Consider the following 19,516-nt stretch of genomic DNA (forward strand, 5'->3'; position numbering starts at 1 on the left):
AAGTGCCCCAAGCAAATACTTTTTTAAAGAAAGAAAATTTATCTCATGTGGCCTCTGCCAAGGAAAATGCCTGTGAGATACCTTTAGTCTCAGGTCAGTAGAAGAGAGTAAGATGTCCCAGAATTGTCTTGTTTCTTCAAGGAGTTCCTTGAATTGGGCATTCAGCTGAGGCTTGGGCTATGTGTGATAATGGCATTCATTTCCAGTTAATGTTTGTATATGCTGCAAAGTAAGAGTTGAGGTTCATTTTGTGTGTGTGTATGGATGTCCCATTGTTCCAGCACCATTTGGTTGGTGAAATGACTAATAAGATATGAGATTAACTCTGGAGAAACAACACATCAAGACTAAACGTAGGTGGCACATATATCATAATGCATAGGCCTCTTCCTCTTTAAGTAGAATGCCCTAGAAAATAGAATTAATATTTTAAAAGTTCACCCAGAGAAAATGAGAAACTTGGCTTCTCTCAAATCTAGGAAGATGAAAAGTAAGCACCCATATTGTTCTACTTCGTAAATGCTTTCTTTAGGAATTTTCTTAAATAGTAAGTAGGAGTTAGAGAGTAAGTAAGTAGAGAATAATATTGCAAGAACCATAAGTGAGGCAGTTGTTAGAATACATGAAAATCCTAGCCATAAGAATGCAAAGCATAAAATCTGCAATTCCATAAATGAACTGGCCACAAATGCCCCCGTTCCAAAATGCTTTGCCAGCTTATGAGTTAAATTGTTCAAAAACTGTCCACTTGGTGGCACCATGGTGCTGCTGCAAGAAATAAGCCTTGATTTGGGTAAAGGTTCAGTTAGGGACTGACTTCTTAATGTAGGGTTTCATGATTCTTAAACACTTGGTCATACCACAATACATGCCAACAACAGACAATTGCCCTAGTCATTTGCACAAGAGAAGAAAAAGAAAAAAAGCATTGTAGGTTGTTCAAGCAAAGACAGAATGGGCAGGATTTAAGAGGACTTGTAGGGCAGGTTGAACTAGTGGATGGATGAAAGCCAACACAACCTGTCTTTTATCTACATTCCTAGACAGAAATGCCTCTGCTGTTTTTTTTCTCTTCCTCTTTTGACTTGATTCTGAGCAGAAAAAAAAATGACACTTAACAAATCAGCCTAAATGAAAGCCCCATCATAAATATTTATTGAGCCCCTGCTGCGCCATCATTATTTGGCACCATAAGTTACAAGGTAGAAGCCTAAACATACTTCTTACCCTTGATGTCCTTGAGGCCTCCTGGAGAAGACAAGATATATGCATGAAACAGTAATTGCTGAATTGTGTGCTGAAGAGAGAGCCAACTGGAAGCCATAATTGTGAAAGCCTTCATGGAGCAGGTGGGACTCTAGCTGGTCTTAAAGAATGGCTTCATTGTGGCAAACAGCCTGTTGCTACACAGATGGGTAGAAGTCCAGTGCAGGAGGGAGCAGGGTTCCTGTGGGCAGTCTTACTAGTGGCTGGCTGGGGAAGAGGGAGGTCAGAGCCTCCTGCCCTGCAGCAGTCAGTTAGAGAAGCAGCCATCCCAGCTGGATTTCCCTGCCTCTCCATCCAGTTGATCTATTACTGAATGGATCCATTGATTCTTTGATCTGTTTTTGAGATTAAGTAGACTTTTTTCTTCCAGATGTTGGGATAAACACTATTAATTTACTTAATATATATTTTATATATTTGAGCTAGAAATCCAAACACCAAATTATGTGGGATGTCTATGAAATAATTTTGTAAGTAATGTTTACCTAGAGAATAAAGTCCATACTCTTTAGAAGAGTGTTGATGACGTTTAACAGCTTGACCTCAGTCTATGCTGAGATGTGTAGTGGTGAAACGATATGAAGCTGGGGGTATACTTTCACATATTTCAGCAAAGAAAAGCTATACGTATTGCAGTGTTGTGTAATTTGGGTCATTGTTGATTCTGGAAGATGCATAGCTAGGGATTTATTGTACTATTCTATTTTGGGTATGTTTGAGAAGTTTTATATAATACCTTTTTCTTAAAAATTAGTTGATACTTTGAAAAGAGAATTCTCAGAATGGGCAAAACTGAGCGTGAAGTTAAAGGAAGTAGAGCCAGGTGAGGGTGTAGATAATGAGAAAATGGAGAAGTTTGCATTAAGACCAATTTATTCTACCCAAAGCATGATGTAAATAATGTCTCTCTTCCCAGGGAGATTTCCCAGTTTAAAAAGAATGTTTAGGAAATGGAATGCTGCTTCTTGCTTCAACCCACTTATCCAGATGTGACAAGCAGGTGTTAAAGAGACAGTCAAATGCGGACTATCAGGGACTGTGCATTGGGAAGATAATAGCACCTGTTAAGCAAGGAACGTGTATACGCTTAACTATTAAAATATTTTTATACAGATTCTCTTAAACATGTATAAAAGCTATTGCATGTCTGTTCTCTAGAATTCCTCCTGCATTCTCTCACCTGCAGGCTAAAGAGTGGCTAGCAAATCAAGACATACTGCAAAAGAAAAAGATTTTTAAATGAGCCATTGTGTTAGAGCATACAGAGCACAGGACTGAAAGGTAAGAAAACTGAGCTTAGAAGTCTGATTCTCCCACTTTTGAATTAAGGCACTGAGGACAAGTCACTTAACTTTTCAAAAATTCAGGTTATGCCTCTACACAATAGAGGTGCTAAGAACTTTACAAGTCGGCTGTAAGGAATAGACAGTATAATGAAGTGATTTTTGAAGAGTCTACTTGTAGCCATAATTTGCAAATACTCTCTCCTCCAACTTCCTGTGTATGCACCCCACATGGCCTCAAGTCCACAGTAGACACGCATAAATACACGAGATTACAAATTATAGGTTCAGTAGAGACCCAACCAGGTTTGAGATGGAAACCATCTGGGAATGATAGGAAAGGCAGAAAAACCTGGTTAGCCACCCCCAGGTGGAAGACAAGATATAACAGCAAACAAAAAGGCTGGAGACGGAAGAAGAAAAGTGTGGGAAGCAGCCTTCAAGAGGTGAGTGGTACAAGGAAAATCACTTCTCACTCCCAGTGTTTCTTTCCCTGTGGAGGGAGTTTTTCTAAAGTGACGCTCCTGGCCTTTTCTTGCCTTCACACTTAACTCCCCCACCACAGAGGTGGAGGAATGTATTGGGTTGGTGAATTTGGAATCAGACACAGGACGAACAGAAGCTAGTCCTTTCCCTATCGTTTCCTTTCTGGCATCTGCCTGCCTGCCAAGAGCGTGAAGTCTCATCTGCTTCATTACTGATAGCGCTGCTGTATGTTCAGCGTGGTACATGGCAAAACGGACTTTCTCACACTGAAATCTGGCATTAGATGGAATTACCCACATATTCCATAGATTCTAGAAAATTGCTGACCTACCCCACATGGGGCAAATCTCCATTGACAGCTAAGGTTACCGGATGGCTCCCCAATCTGCCTTGAGATATATTTATATAATGGTGATGTTATAAATGGTGTTGGTTTGTTGTAATTTTCAGCTTATAGACAAAGCACAGGTGATGTATCTAGTTAGTAGAATAGAATGTAAGTGTTTTAAATCTTGATGGTGTAAAAGTAACGCTATTGTTAACCAATAGTAGGTTGTAGAGGACACAGATGGTGTTATGTATTGAATGTTTGCATCACCCCCCACCCCCCGCTGTTCATATATTGAAATTCTAACTCCCAATGTGATGTTATTATGATGAGGTAGGCCTTTGGGAAGTAATTAGGTCATGGGGGTGAATGGATTAGTGCCCTTATAAAAGGGTCCCTAGAACCTCCTCTCTCTGTTCCCTGCCTTGTAAAGACACAATGGGAAGATGATGGTCTGAAAACCAGCAGTGGGTTCTCACCAGACACCAGATATGCTGACACTTTGATCTTGGACTTTGCAGCATCCAGAACTGGGAGAAATAAATTTCTGTTGATTACGCCACCCCAGACTGTGGTACTTTGTGATAGCAGTGTGAACTAACGGAAACAGAGTGATCTTTTAAAAACATCAATCAGTTGCATTCCTCTGCTTAAAACTTCCATGGCTTCCCACTTCACCTGGAATAAAATCCAGGCTTTTTGCTGTGGTCTCCTAGACCCTACTGGATCTGCCCCTGCTGCTCTCCTGTCTCATCTAGTGCATACTTACCCTGACTCAACAGTACTCTATGGAGTCCTGGCTCTACAACAGCTCCTAGAAGTGAAAATGTTTCCACTGCTATTCTGCCTGCCTAGAACTTCCACCCTAGGCCTTCACATGATTACCTTCGGTTCCTCTAAGGCTCAACTTAAATACCACGTGGCTAGAGAGCTTTTACCTAATCACCTAAGTAATTTCTGAGTGCAGCATCCTGCTTTGTTACCCAACATCCCTAATAAGTATTACTTTAGATGGTTATATACCTATTTGATTGGGCTTTTTTCCCAGTTTTATTGAGATATAAATGACATTACATTGTGTAAGTTTAAGTTTAAGGCATACAGTGTGTTTATTTGATACACTTACATGTTGTGAAATGATTACCAAGGTAAGATTAATTAAAATGTCCATTACCTGATAATAATTATCATTTCTTTTTTGTGATAAGAACATTTCAGATCTATTTCAGATCTATTCTCCTAGCAACTTTCAAGTGTATAATACAACGTTGTTAACTAAAATCATCATTCTGGGGGTGCCTGGGTGGCTCAGTCAGTTAGTATCCAGCTTCGGCTCAGGTCACGATCTCGCAGTTCATGAGTTCAAGCCCCGCATCGGGTTCTATGCTGACAGCTCAGAGCCTGGAGCCTGCTTTGGATTCTGTCTCCCTTTCTCTCTGCCCCTTCCCCACTCACACTCTGTCTGTCTGTCTCTGTCTCTCACAAAAAAAATTTTTTTAATCAAAAAATCAAATCAAATCAAATCACCATTCAGTGCATTAGTTCCCAGAACGCATTCATCTTGTAACTGGAAGTCTGTACCCTTTGACCAACATCACCCCCTTTCCCCCTGAATCCCCTAATCCTGTATCCATCATTACTCTCTGTTTCTATGAATTTGGCTTTTTTAGATTCCACATATAAGTGATAGTATACATCATTTGTCTTTCTCTGTATGACTTCTTTCACTTAGCATAATGCCCTGAAGGTCTGTCTGTGTTGCTGCAAATGGCAGGACTTCCTTCTTCCTCGTGGCTGAATAATATTCCATAGTGTGTGCATGGGTACACACATATACGTATGTGTATGTATAATTATCGATCTTGTTTTCTATGTCCAGTACTTAGCACAGTGCCTACCTTACTTAATAAATAAGCATTTGTTGAGTGACAAGAGGAGTGAAAGATTATTGAGTCACACTTTGTCTAAATCACAAAAGGAAATTGACAGAGTTCAAATCGACTCTTGAAGTTCTCTAAAGGGACAAGGGAACAGCACATTCAAGATAGCGGGCGTGCTGGAGTTCTTGGTACCTATAGCCTACACAGTGCCTGTCCCTCCCAATTAAGGCGGTATTAGCACTTCCATTAATATTTACTTTTATTTTATCCCTTTCTATTTTTTGTGTAGTATACATTTACATAATCTAGTACTGCAGTAGTACATGTAGATAAATTTTATATAAATAAATGTGAGTATAAAAGAGATGTAAGTCCCAAAGTATTTTGATTACTGAGTTTATATGGTCAACAAAAGCATGGAGACCTCTACCAGAGAGGATAAAAAAGACACCTGTGGGAGCTAAGGCTGGAAAAGCAGGCAAGTATGGTGATGAGGATCTTATATGTTGTACTAAGGGGGATAGGCTGTGTTATTTAGGCCATGAGAAACTAGTAAAAATTGGGATTTTCACTCTTTCCTGAGAGAATGCCTACTCTTAATTATCTAAGTGATGTTTTAAATTCTCTTTTAAAAAATTAAAAGAAAGTTTTTAAAGATATTATAAAAATATCTGTCCTTGCCATCCAAATGTGACAAACACTAACATTTTGCCATATTTGTTAAGTCCTTTTTCTTTAAAAAAAAAATGTTTTTTTAATACTTATTTATATTTGAGAGAGAGAGAGAGAAGACAGAGAGAGGGAGGGGTAGGGGAGGGGCAGAGAGAGAGGGAGACACAGAATCCAAAGCAGGCTCCAGGCTCTGAGCTGTCAGCACAGAGCCCAATGCAGGGCTCAAACTCACAGACCTCAAGATCATGACCTGAGCCAAAGTTGGATGCTCAATCGACTGAGCCACCCAGGTGCCCCTGTAAGTCCTTTTTTCAAATTATGGGAAAGAAATTGTGACAGATAAATGTGAAGCCTATATCCTCCTCTCTCCAATTTAACTTCCTATCTCCCTCAACAATGTACACACAAACAACATATTGCTTTTTTCCCACTCATCTTTTCAAATCTATCTTTGCTGATAATTCAACTGAACTGCTTCATAGTGTCCCACTGAAGGAATAAACCCCATTATTTCCATGTTCCTCCACTAACAAACATTTGAATTATTTCAAATTTTTTGCTGTTGCTAGTAGGTTTTTGGTAAACACTCTGTCAGATTTAAGAAGACTCCTTATATTTATAATGGGACAGGACTTTTTTAAATAATAAGTGAATCTTAAATGTTATTAAATATTTTTATTATGGGGGCGCCTGGGTGGCGCAGTCGGTTAAGCGTCTGACTTCAGCCAGGTCACGATCTCGCGGTCCGTGGGTTCGAGCCCCGCGTCGGGCTCTGGGCTGATGGCTCAGAGCCTGGAGCCTGTTTCTGATTCTGTGTCTCCCTCTCTCTCTGCCCCTCCCCCGTTCATGCTCTGTCTCTCTCTGTCCCAAAAATAAATAAAAAACGTTGAAAAAAAATTAAAAAAAAAATTTTTATTATGATTCTCTGCTAAAATGTTTACATAATTTTACTTTTTCAGTTAATGTATTAAATTACTTGGGTAGATTTTCCAGTATTAAATTATGCTTGATTTGTGAGATAAAGCCAACATTGGTCATAATTATAGTTTTAAAATATTGCTACCTGGATTTAATTTGCTAATAATTTGTTTCATAAGTTTGCATTTTGTGTCCATAAATGAGATTTTTTTGTTAATAAGCTTATTGCTTAGTTTTAGCATACAGGTTTATGCAAGGCATATACAAATTAAGTATCTTTCCCCTTTTTTCCTCTTGTCTGAAAAGTTTATCTGCTTCTTGAAATTTCATGCAACTCATCTTTTGTGACCTAAAATATGTTCTTTGGAAGAATAGATTTGAGAAAACTGATACAATTTATCTAGTGATAATTCATTTATGTGGGTTTTCTATTTCTTCTGAGTTTGCTTTAATGTTTCTATTTTTCTAGAAAATTGTCCATTTTGTTTGCATTTTTCAGTGGTTAGTGCCTACGAATTTACCTATGTATATATTTATAGTATTTGTGGTTATGTGTCTATGTTCCTATTGCAATTCATCAGTGCCTGTGTTTTATTTATTTATTTATTGGTAAGTTTATTTTTTTGTTTATTTATTTTTGAGAGAGAGACAAAGCATGAGCGGGGGAGGGGCGGAGAGAGGAGACACAGAGTATGAAGCAGGCTCCAGGTTCCAAGCTGTCAGCACAGAGCCTGACGTGGGGCTCAAACCCACCAACTGTGAGATCATGACCTGAGCCGAAGCCGGATGCTTAACCGACTGAGCTACCCAGGCACCCCTTTTGGTAAGTTTTCTTACAGATATATATTTTGTATTGGCCTTTTCACAAAATGGGTTTTGAGTTTGTTAATTATTACTATCAGTGATTTTTCTTTCCTTGTTTTCTCTATTTCTGCTCTCACTGTGATTAACTTCTTATATATTTTTGTAAGTTTACTGTTTCATATTTACAGTGTCTTGAATTAAATCATGAAATCATTCATTAAAAATATTTTTATTGTTTATAAGTAAATACAATAAAGTAGAAATTTCCTCCTAAATATTATAGCTGCATAATATACATTTTGAAATGTAGTAGGGTTTTTTTGTTGTTCAGTCTTAAATATTTCATCATATCCTGTGTGGTTTCCTCTTTAACCCATGAATTGTTTGGCACTTTTGGGTTTTTTTTTTAACTATTTTTGTTATCACTTTCTAACTTAATTACATTAAAGAACATGGTTTATGTGATAGCACTTCTTTGGAATCTGTTGAAACATTCTGTTATGTAATACATGTTAAGTTTTTATAAATGTTCTATCTGTGCTTGAAAAGAATGTATATGCTTTATATGTTGGGCAAAAGGTATTGTGTGTATGCATGTTTATGTATGATAAACTCTTAATTTTGTAGACCAATATAATTTATCCTCACTAATTTTTATTTTGTCTGTTTTATCTCTCTGTTCTTGATCAAGATTTTTTAAATTATTCAACTATGATTGTAGGTTTTTCCATTTCTCTTTGTGGTTTGCTTGGTTATGCTTTTTGTAGTTTGAGGCTAAGTTGTCGAGTTTATACATGCTCATGGTTATTCTGTTTTCTTTGTGGACTGTTCTTTCATCATTGTGTAAGTCTCCTTCAATCCTATTAATGCATTTGACTTAAGTTCTCTTTTGTTTGACTTTAGCATTGCCACAGCAGGTTTTGTTTTGATTATGATCCTAGTGCATTTTACTTTGTGGTTTTATTTTATGGGTGTGTCTATAAGCAGTAAATAGCTAGATTTTATGAAGCCTTTTATTCGTATTTTAATAGCTAAGTTTAATCCATTTATACTTATTTTGATTATTGAAACATTTAGAATTATTTATGCCATACTATATGTTTTATGTTTTTCATGCTTTTTCTTTGCTTTTTCCCCACTGTTTCTTTTCTTTAGTTGATTTGCTAAAGTTGTTTTAATAAAAATTTAAAGATTTCATATTTCCTCATATTAAAATTACAATTCTTTACACACTGAGATTTTTCTTTCTGATTTATAGGCATCACTTAATTAATTTACAAATGTGTTCACCAATAAGATATCATACTTCCTCTCTAGAAAACTATTTTTGTGTCTGAATAATGTCTATATTTTAAATTCAATTTTGAACAATAGTTAGCTGGGGATAAAATTATATTTTGTGTCTGCCAGCAAAATTCCAAAAAATTGGGGCAGAGAAGTTATTCTTTGAAGGGGAATCTAGATAGTACATCACAGGGTCCACCACACCACAGTTCTGATTCTGTCCTAACATGATCTGAGGGACATCACAGACTTTGTCCCCATGAAAGCAGCTTGGTTTACATTCTAATTGCTCAAATGTTTAATCTTCCCTTACCATCCCATATAGACTACTTTATGTAAATTATGAAGCTCTGGCAGGTGTCCTAGCCATTTTTTGCTTACCTTTACAGTCTGGAGGATCTACCACCATCCCCATTTTCTTTCACACAATTAGTCTGGTGTAAGTTTCCAATAACATGTGGAACGAATGTTGTCAGATCTTGGTTGCTGTTGTTTGTTGGTTTTAATTTGATATGAAAGGATATTAGTTTTTATCAGTTCAATCCATGTATATTTCTTCAGATTTGTGCTTGTTAGAACATACTTATGCGGGGCACCTAGGTGTTTCAGTTGGTTGAGTGTCCGACTTCAGCTCAGGTCATGATCTCATGGTTCATGAGTTCGAGCCCTGTATCAGGTTCTGTACTGACAGCTCAGAGCCTGGAGCCTCCTTTGGATTCTGTGTCTCCCTCTCTCTCTGCCCCTCTCCCACTCACACTTTGCCCCCCACCCCCCATCTCTCAAAAATAAGTAAACATTAAAAATTTTTTTAAATTAAAAAAGAACATACTTCTGCTTCTTTATTTTATATTTTCTTTTTATGTATTTTATTCTGATTTCCTGTCTTCTACTTGGTAGATAAAATTTTTTCTGAAGTGAAACTTATGTGTCCTATTTTTATTCTCCTTGTGAGTATTCATCCCTATATTTTTCTATAAATTTCTTAAGGTTATGAATGCTCTATTTTTCCCTGAATAAGACAAGTACTTCAACATCTTCTCTTTCCTCTCCTACCCTACCTTTATCCTGAAGTATAATGATTATACCATCTAGAATTTTAGACTTCATTAAGAGTTGTTAAACACATTTTTTAAATCTGGTTTTAGGGATGTCTGGGTGGCTTAGTTGGTTAAGTGTCAGACTCTTGATTTCAGCTCAGGTCATGATCTCACAGTTCATGAGATCCAGCCCCGCGTGGTGCTCTATGCTGGCAGCCCAGAGCCTGATTGGGATTCTCTCTCTCTCCCTGTCTCTCTGCCCCTCTCCTGCTCATGCTGTCTCACTCTGTCTCAAAATAAATAAATAAACTTTTTTAAAAATATGGTTTTATAGGTAAGAAGTAGACTACTAAAATATTGAAACACCCTTATTACTCAAGTATTTCTTTTTGATTAAAGTCAATGAATATGGGAAGAATTTTACATCATATATTTGAATTGAAATTTTTTTGAGAGAGAGAGGGTACAAGTGAGTGAGGGGCAGAACGAGAGGGAGAGAGAGAATCCCACATGGGGCAGGAGAGGGAGAGAGAGAGAAAGTGGGGCTCACCCAAAGCAGGGCTCATGCTCACCTGAAACAGGGCTTGAACTCATGAGCCATGAGATCATGACGTGAGCTGAAGTCTGATGCTTCACCCACTGAGCCACCCAGGTGCCCCTGAACTTCAATTCAATACAGACTCTTCTTTAATTTACTTGCAAGTCTACAAGAACAGAACTAGGGATCTGAGATATATAAGTAAGAAAAATTTTGTAGAAAGTTCTGAGCATGCAGATTAAAAAGGCATACCACAATCCAGACAAAATCAATGAAATTAAACCATTAACTATTTTGGAAAATTTCCTGAACTTTAAGGATAATGAAAAATTTCTGTGACCTTACAGACAATAAATTTTGTTTCCTACAAGGAAGCAAAATTAGGCTCACCTCTAACCTTTCTTGTGTAACCCTAATGCCAGAAGACTATGAATCAAAGATCACAAATTATAAAGGGAAAAGTATGAGACTCAAGAATGTAGTAACCTGATGAATTGTTGACCATTTACTTAAGCCACAGATCTATTGTCTCAGATATGTAAGGACTTAAAATATATTCCACCCTAGAGGTGGTAATCAAAATTTAGAATGGGAAATATGAGATATAAACAAATTGGTTGAAAATGTGAAAATCAAACAGAATTTATTATAACTAATCATTGGAAATATAGTGATAAAATCAGATGCCTACAGTAGAATTAATTCAAAATATAAGATTTGAGTGGTGCCTGGGTGGCTCAGTTAGTTAAGCATCCAACTCTGGATTTTGGTTCAGGACATGATCTCACAGTTCGTCAGCTGGAGCCCTGTTTGAGGATCTGCACTGACAGCATGGAGACTTATTGGGATTCTCTCTCTCTCTCTCTCTCTCTCTCTCTCTCTCATCATAACCCCCCACTCATACATATGCTCTCTCTCTCTCTTTCTTGCTTTCTCTTTCATAATAAACATTTTAAAAAGAGAAGATGTGAAAAATTACATGTTAATAAACATAATCTAGATCCCAGATTATAGCAACAAATTGGGAAATATCTAGCTGGATATGGAAGAGAGAGAGAGAGAGAGTTATGCATGTGGAACTGGTTCTTCCTTCCCCTGGAATGAAATTTAAGGCCAGTTCCATGTCTTCTCACCACCTTCTGGTAGTAATTAATAGGTAAAATAGTAATCAAAATTTAAACTCTGTTCAAAGATTATTCCCTTTCCTAACTCAGGCCTTTTACAACCAACTCTCTGTGAGAAAAGAATTCTGGCACTGTTATCACTCCTACCCATCTTCTAAGCTAGTTTTTGGACTCAATTATGTTGGAACCTAGAGAAAGAGAAAAGCAAATCAGCAAAAGAAAGAACTAACCCCATGAGTAAATTTAAAGGGGTACCAGTAAATTAAAACAAAGTTGCCCGACGCCCGACAATCACATTCCACAGGTCATAATTGTTCAATATGGTCTCGACATTATACTCTTTGTTTTGGTTCCTGTCACATCTCCAGCATCAAGGACTGCCTGGCACACCATGGGAACTCAGAAAATATTTCTGATGAATCAGTGGATAAATAAGGAAGTATATGATACACAGAAGAGATTCATTAAAACAGAATGGCAAAGGTTTAAAAAAAAAAGAATGGACCAAGGTTTTCCAACCAAACATAAATTAAAATAAGACAGAAGGAGCAGGACAAATTGTATAAAATAGAATCCAAAAAAATAAAATAAAATAAAATAAAATCCAAGTCAAAAGGAAATAGTTTAAAAGACATTAGTCCATAATAAAAACATATCATTGAGGTTTAAGCACTAAATACAATAGCTTTAAAATATAGAAAGTGTGATTATTCAAAATAAAAGCAAAACCAAAAACATTTACATTCTAGAAGACTTCATAGACCATTTTTAGCCTTTGACAGATCAAGTATACAAAAAATAATGACATAAGGAATTCAAAATTTAGGGGGAAAAGAACCTTATAAAAATACATAGCTCCTTGTGTCTTTTATATGTCTATAAAAAGTGATAGTGTACAAGATTCACTACATTGGCCTACCCAACATCACCCTAAACTTTATTCTCTACAAGAGGTACCTTTTCAGTTGTCTGCAGGCTCTCTCTTGTGCCTAGGGGTGCCCACATGGTTCAGTTCTGACCAAAGACACATCAGCACAAACCTGCTGTGCTGCCTCTTCACCTTCCTCCTTCTTCCTGCTTAGACCCCACACTGAACACCCAAGACACAGCACCATCTATGCATATCAGCAGAGCAGGAAAAGGGCAAGAGCCCCGTTTCTTCATTTCAGTTCTGGACTTCCCACTGTGGACTTGTTCCAGGATACAGATCGGCCCCTTACTCACACAAGCCCCTTTTTCAGGTTTTCTGGTACTCACTGCTAGGCACGATGCTGGTTTACACAGCCCCAAAACACATTAGTAAATACACCAGCACCGAGCTTGTATGGGCCACATCCTCTAACCACAATTCAACAAAACTAGAAATAGGTAATTAGAGTGTTAAAGTCAGTTATAAAATTTACAGTGATCTTCTCAATAAGTACTGGCAAAGAAGGAAGTAAGAATGCAAATATTATTACTATCTGGACAAAAATAAAATTAAGGTATTAAGAATTCTCAGGATGCCTGGATGGCTCAGTGGGTTAAACCTCCGATTTCAGCTCAGGTCATGATCTCGTGGTCCATGAGTTTGAGCCCTGCATCGGGCTCTGTGCTGACAGCTCAGAACCGGGAGCCTGCTTCAGATTCTGTGTCTCCCTGTCTCTCTGCCCCTCCTCTACTCATATTCTGTCTGTCTCCCTCTCAAAATAATAAATACACATTAAAGAAAAATTTTTAAAAAGAATTCTCAAGATATAATAATTTAATTCTACAAATTACAAATTCTACACCCCCACCCCAAATTTCTTATCTACTCTCTCTGCTTTATTTTTTCCCCTAAAATTTATCACTTTCTCATATACTACATAATTTACTATATCTTTTCCACCTCCCACTACTAATATAAACTCCATGAAGTCAGGGATCTTTGTTTTGTTCACTATATCATCCCCAGTTCTTGAAATACTGCCTGACTCACAGACAATATTGAATGTCACAGTAGATATTCAAGAAAATTATGAAATGAATTAATAATTCCACTAAAGGCAAAATGCATCATCTTGATTTTTATTATTAAAATTAAATATGAAAATAACTATTCCAACTCAAGGTGAAAGAGATAAACAACAGTCAACCACCCAATAAATAAAATACCTAAATAAAAGCAGAGATAAAGGTAATAAAGATGAGCAGAAATGAATTTTGAAAAGAAGTTTTATATTAATGAAAAACTTCTTGATGAAAAAATATAATAGACAAACTTTTGGTGAATCTAATCAAGAAAAGTAGAAAATCATAAACAAAACTGGGGGGGGGAAGCTATTATAACAGACATAAAGGAGAGTAATTAATGATAGTAGAGAACTATTTATAATTCCCTGCCTATAATATTTGGTCTTGGAAAATACACAAGTTTCTGTGAAAACATTTAATAAAATTGACTTAAGAAGGTCAACGAAATCAGAATAGATCAATAATCATCAGTAACCTAGAAATGGAAGACTATTAAATCATTACTTTTTTTAAAAAGACTTTCAGAAGGAATTTTTTCAGTCAGTTCTTTCAAATTTTCAAGGAAACATAAATCTGTGTGCTGTAGAAACTATTAAAGAACATAGCAAAACATGAAATTGGTGATGAATTTTATCAAGTGACTTTCACTATCCATTGATGTTCTTTTTTTCCTGAGCCTCTTGATTTGATGGATAGTGTTAATAAAAATCCTAATAGTAAATCACTGCTGCATCATTGTGGTGGAGAAATCTTTTACTATACTGTTGAATTTAGTTTGTTGGTCCAACAGCACAATAGAATATTAAACAGCCAATTAAAAGGGAGGTTCTGAAAAAATGTTTATGACATGAGAAAATGCTTGTGAAATAACAGTGTTTTCTTTACTCCATTTTATTCCGTCTAGTGAGTTGAAAATTATACATCTTTGTTCTTGCATACAACATTTCTCAACTCTAAATCCCACTTTGTCTGGAATTCCATTGCCACCTTGGCTTTCAGTGTTTATTACAGCATGGTGTATTGATAACTGGGGGTCTCCAGAGGGTCTATCAAAATGGTCTTTCAGTAGTTTGATAATTTTCAAGAAAAAGGTGATGAAACCATCTTGTTCACATACATTTCCCCAGCTTGAAATATTAGATTAATGATGATTTTCACAGAAATCCCATCACAAAGTAATAACCATTGTGTTTTAAAAAACTATGTATGAACTGAAAGAACCTGCCATTTCATCTCAGTAATACTAATAGCGTGAAGTTCTTCTCGTTATCTTACATTCACCTTATTTGCATATTTGCACATTTCCATTAATTAAAGGACTATATGCAAAGCAGCTGGACAAGTTAGACCTCTTATCTCTCGCCTGTGCTGAGTAGTTGGTAACAAGCTCATTTACCTCCAGATTAAAGTTGTGACAATTTCTACCTGTGTTATATTTGTGGAAAGTTAACATTTTTTTTCCCACATTATTCACATATTTGCATGATTTTCATGTTGTTTACATTTGGTATATTAGCATTTTGCTTTTTATGTTATAGCTCAAATCAACAAAATGGATGGGTGGGTCAAAAGTGTTATATTAAGGAGTAAGCACAGTAATTGACAAGCTGATTTGAAGGTGTATATGGAAATCAAAGGATCTAAAGGAATCAAAACTATCCTTAATAAAGGGTGGGATTTATTTTATGAATCTGAAAAACTATCCTTTATGATTTTGAATGGCTTGTGTGGTGTACGTATTAGTTTGAATAGCCTGAACCTGTCACTTTAGGACTGAAATATATGCAACATGTCAGAGTTTTTAATGAGACAAAGCAAATAGTACAATGCTAGCACATTTGACCCTTTCCCATTACTTGATCATTTTCTTCACTTGTTCAAACAGAGATTGACAATACTGGGTCTGTTTTTAAAAATCACATTCCAGGGCACTGGGCTGGCTCAGTCAGTAGAACATGTGACTCAATCTCAGGGCTGTAAGTTTGATCCCCAAGTGGGGTGTAGAGATTACTTAACCATAGAATCTTAAAAAAATAATAAAATAAAAAATCACATCCAAACATTGGAACTCTGCCTCCTTTTGTTACAGAGTTCCTGATGACTCCCAATTCTTTCTCTAGACCCACAGCTCATGCTAGACCAGCACCAAGAATTTCATACACTATTTTAAGAAAGGTTGTCACAAGTTTTATCAGGTGGGTTGCTACCAGCTGCTCAGTATGGGGAGAGAAAAGGTGTCCAGATCCAGCAGATACAATTAATTATCCTGATCATTGCCCTAAACACCCTCCCCCTTCATGTTCTTTTCTTTTTCTTTTTTTCAACTTTTTTTTTAATTTTTGGGACAGGGAGGGACAGACACAGAATTGGAAACAGACTCCAGGCTCCGAGCCATCAGCCCAGAGCCCGACGCGGGGCTTGAACTCCCCGACCGCGAGATCGTGACCTGGCTGAAGTTGGACGCTTAACCGACTGCGCCACCCAGGCGCCCCCCCCCCCTCATGTTCTTTGTATTGGTTGGCCCTGAGCTGGAGTGTCTGAGCTTCTTGGGGAAGGATCCTTACTTGTGTGAGCTGTTCCTGTGGGTTTTAGTCTTCTATTTTCTATCCCAGCAGAGAAGGAGCCAGCAGAAAGGAGAGTGACAATAAACAAGGTAAGAAATAATTGACAGAGCAAGTTTCCTGAGGGTCTGGAAAAGATAGAATTGAGAACACAGGTAGAACAGAAATAGCAACACTTTGTTAAATGGAGAGAAGATAGGAAAGCAGGGAGCAAGTATAGCCTTAAATAAATATGTTGTGTGTAATAGCAACTCAAATACTTATTGAACTCAGTAGTATTAACTCGTGACACAAACTACCAGCTCCTAATGAATAGGAAAAAGTGTCACTAAAACTTTATATCCAGCAATCAGCCATGTGGAAATTTAATATAGATATTTAGAGCAAAACACTGGGCTGGATTGACCATGTGGTTGACCTAATAGAGTAAATGGTACACTCAGTAGGCACCTGTTCTTTTAATTATGATGATTACCAAATGTACCTTGTTAGTCAACATACCATGACTAACCTGTACCAGCAGCACAAATGCTCTCCCAGCTAACAAAGATGAGCTCTTAAGTGAGAGGCTCTGTGCCAAACACCTAAATACGTTGTAGTTTCAGTTAATTTCTCACAACACCACTGTGAAAGAAAGTGACTCGGAGAAATTAAATACTTCACCAAGGCCATTGGTCTAGAGAGCAGGGCTGAGATTCAAACTCAGATCTGCCTCGCTTGAAATTAATTAATTAATTAATTTTAGTTAGTATTTTTTAAAAGATCAACCTCCAGTTAATCAATTTCATGCTAGAAAATACTGTTCAAGTACCTAACAGAGACAGCGTCCTACAGAAAAACAATTCCACTTAACCCAACCCTCTTGTGTAGCTCTATAAAGTGTCGTAGATTTGTGAGTATTTTCAGAAAACTGACAACTTGGGGATGGAGCGTAACTTGGTGCTCAGCTCTAGCCTTCCTGTATTCTGGTGAGAAAGCAATTTTTAAATGCCTCCTATTTCTCTCCCTCTGAATTTGAGGTCCTCTATTATTTTCTGTTGTCAAAACTCAGACAAACCTTATTATTTTATTAGGTCATTGGATATGATTTATTTGTCTCCTAGGAGGAGTGACTGTAGAAAGTAAGAGTGACAGGACATATCAGGCCCCGAGTGGACTGAGCTCACCCATTAAGTTAGCCTGTCTGCCCTGCTCTTGACAGTTATTAATGCCTCCATCTCCTGCTGCTTGCAATGCCTGCTCTTCTGGAGTGCCAACTCCAGATGTTATTGTTACACTGTGACAGTACTTAGAGCCCAAACATGCCAGGGGTTTCCATGACTTGGGCGCAGTCTTGCTGTGACAGCACCCTGCTTGGCCCCCTTCCGATGCTTCGTCTAGGAAGCCCAAAATGACCAGCATGAGCCAATCAGAGCCTCCGAAACAACCCGCATATCCTTGCTTAGGCCAGTTTCAAGTTGAAATTGTTTCTTAGCAAGCAAAACATTGCGTGTTGCTAATTCCCCATTAACCTGACATTCCCTCGTTTACCTCCATCAGCCTTCATTGTGTTTTAACTTTGCGTGGCTGCTCAGCTCTACAGCCTTATTCTATGCCCACAATAATAGCTGTTCCTTCTAGAGGCTGGGTGAATACGGGCAATGAGAGATGGGATCTCCTTGTATGCGCCAGGTGTGCTAGGTTATGTTATAGTAACAAATGACCCCAAAGTCTCAGTGGTTTACAGCAATAAAGCTCTATTTCTCATTCATATGATATGTCCACTGTAGGTTGGCCTCAGCTCTGCCCTACGTCTGTTTCACTCCAGGACCCAGGCTAAGAAGCAAACCTCCCTGGAGAACATTAAGACTGTGGCAGAGGCAAATGAAGCATGACAAAACTGAAGCTCATTCTTAAATCTCCTCTCCCCAGTTCATCAACAAAGCAAGTCATAAGGCCACTCCTGATATCAATAGAGAAGGAATGTGAAATCCTCTATCAGGGAGCAGTGCCCCAGGGAAGGACAACAACTATTTTGAACACGAATACAATCTACCATTCTCACTTTGGAGACCTGTCACTGACATCACCAAACTGTCTTAGAAGGAGCACCGTCTGTAGACCTCAAGTCTCAAGATTTCACAAGATTCTGCCAGGGCAGCAGAGACCTGCTCATTTTCTCAGCTGTGCCGCCATATTGAGTTGAGCTCCTCTGACACTGACAGATGGCACTGGTGTCCTAGAGACCCCCTGAGGTGAGTCAAGGTGTTATTCCTGGTCTTTGTAATTCCTAGGCTGTGTGATCCCAATACCTTAAGAGGCAAACCTCACCCCTTGCCCAGCCCCTGGGACAAGGTAAGTAGAAAAGCTTCTCCACCAGAGGCCGCATTTGTGTCAGTGAAGGACGCTATACTCTGAGTCACTTCTTTTTACAGCCTGTCAGAGGCCAAATTCGATCATTTTGAAGGAATACATTATGACCCATCTGTCCATTCACATAAATCACTGACCTTCCTTTTTTTTTTTTTTTTTTGCCCTAACAGGAGGGTGTTCAAAACAGTTGTCTCTGTGATAAATCTTTACCAGTTTAGTACTATAAATGTTGTGCTTGATGTTTTATGCTATGATTATTTCTCTATTGAAATGTGTAGGACTTAATAAGATAATGCTTTCCTCAGCAACATGAGGCACATATGAAATAAAGATGATTTAATGATGTGAATTTTATTAATATACAGAAAATGCCAGTGCAGGAAGTACTTCTTCTAAATATAGTTATTCAAAATCCATTTGAAAATCATTTCAAAAGTATAAATAATATAATAATTTTAAATATACCATATTGGGGCTACACACAGACACAAATTATATATAGATAAATATATATTATAAATTGTTATATTATAAATAAATATATTAAAAATTATGATTTATTATAAGAAATATATATGGTCTTCATTCCCATTTCTGGTTCACAGACCTCAAAACTCTGAGGTTGGGGGCTAGTGGCCAATGGAGCCAACTACATATTTAGAGGGTTGGAACTTTCAGTCCCACCCCAGACCTCCAAAGAATAAAGAGGGGCTGGAGGTTGAACAGTTGACATGGCCAGTGATTTAATCAGCCATGACTGTAATGAAGCTTCCACAAAAGTCCAAAAGGATGAGGTTTGGAGAGGTTCCAGGTTGGTGAACACATGCAGATTAGGGGAGAATGTTGTGCTCTGAGAGAGTATGGAAACCTTGTGCCCTTCCCACATACCTGACCTTATACATCTCTTCTGTCTGGCTATTCCTGAGCTCTATCCTTTTGTAATAAACCAGTGATCTAGTAAGTAGAATGTTTGAGTTCTGTGAGCTGC

General features: G+C 37.6%; 1 long non-coding RNA gene across 1 annotated transcript; it reads left to right on the forward strand.

The window, feature by feature from the left end:
* Nucleotides 1–234: 234 nt before the first annotated feature.
* On the forward strand, nt 235–7,516 carry LOC109501548. The gene is made up of 3 exons (XR_002159676.2): nt 235–1,349; nt 2,453–2,547; nt 7,476–7,516. It is a non-coding gene; the product is annotated as an uncharacterized LOC109501548 (long non-coding RNA).
* The last annotated feature ends 12,000 nt before the right edge of the window (nt 7,517–19,516 follow it).

This window comes from Felis catus, chromosome B4, assembly GCF_018350175.1.
Source record: "Felis catus isolate Fca126 chromosome B4, F.catus_Fca126_mat1.0, whole genome shotgun sequence".
In the NCBI taxonomy this organism is placed as follows: Eukaryota; Metazoa; Chordata; class Mammalia; order Carnivora; family Felidae; genus Felis; species Felis catus.